We start from the raw sequence: 1,205 nt of genomic DNA, 5'->3' as shown, positions 1-1,205 counted from the left end.
GTGTGTGTATATCCCTCTATTTAGCCGTCACTTTTGACGGGTCGTGTGCACCGGTAGAAAATAATAATGTACTACATTAATCGTAACTAGTCACTAGTATCATAGAAGAACCATCTTCGTGAATTACTATGATATATGATCCAGCGTTGGGCTGGGGGAGACCATTCAGCGCTAGGATGCATGTTGGAAAACGAAGGTAAAGAAGGGGAGGGGATCTTCTAAAGACCATTAAGTAGCGCCCACAGTGCACCCCGTGTGTCGTATTTATGTCATGTCAAGCTCAAAATAAACATGATAGTTACACCTTTTACCGCCGTCTTTGCAAATCCCCAATTTCTTTCTTTTGCGGCCGTCTTCATTCTTCCTAATTCTGTTTTATTACGCATCATAGCCCGACATATAAGCCCCGCCCCTAAAGAAGACTATTATTGCCAAAGATTTCCAGGCAATTTGTTTTTATTTAATGTGTATATAAGTAATATACACTAGTGTATATTAGAAGAAAAACCTTTTTGAAATAAATAACAGGTGAAATAAAATACAAATTTAAACGGAATCAAATTATTTTCAATTCTTATACCTACCTAAGATATAAGCCCCGCCCCTGAAGAAAGATAATTGTTGCCAAAGATTTTCAGGTAACTTATTTTTATTTAATTTGTTTATAAGTAATATACACCAGTGTACACAAGTAAGAGAAAAGTCCCTTTGGAACAAATAAAGGTGGAAAAACTAATACAAGATTAAAACGGAATCTAATTTTTTCAATTTTTATACCTACCTGAGATAAAAGCCCCGCCCCTATAGCACCCAATCATTGCCAAAGTTTTCCAGATAATTTCTTTTGAATTTCCTTTTTATATAATTATTATATAAGTGTACATCGCTTTGAAATATAAAAAGAGAAAAAATGAATGATTAAAACTGAATCAAAGCATTTTTAATTATTCTTCAACAATTTTTTTTCTTTATATAAATAACAAAATGATTTACCCCAACGAGATAAAAGCTCCGTCATTAAAGAAGCCAATTGTTGTCAAAGTTTTCCAGATATTTTGTTTTTATTTGCTTTGTATATAATTATTATAAAAGTGTACACAAACAAGAAAAACTTCTCTTTGAAATAAAAAATAGGGAGAATATAAAAAATACAAGATTAAAACTGAAGCAAACCCTTTTCAATTTTTTATCAAAAAAGATAAATT

The sequence above is a fragment of the Palaemon carinicauda genome, unplaced genomic scaffold (genome assembly GCF_036898095.1).
Source record: "Palaemon carinicauda isolate YSFRI2023 unplaced genomic scaffold, ASM3689809v2 scaffold828, whole genome shotgun sequence".
In the NCBI taxonomy this organism is placed as follows: domain Eukaryota; kingdom Metazoa; phylum Arthropoda; class Malacostraca; order Decapoda; family Palaemonidae; genus Palaemon; species Palaemon carinicauda.
Note: the sequence above shows the minus strand (reverse complement) of the source record.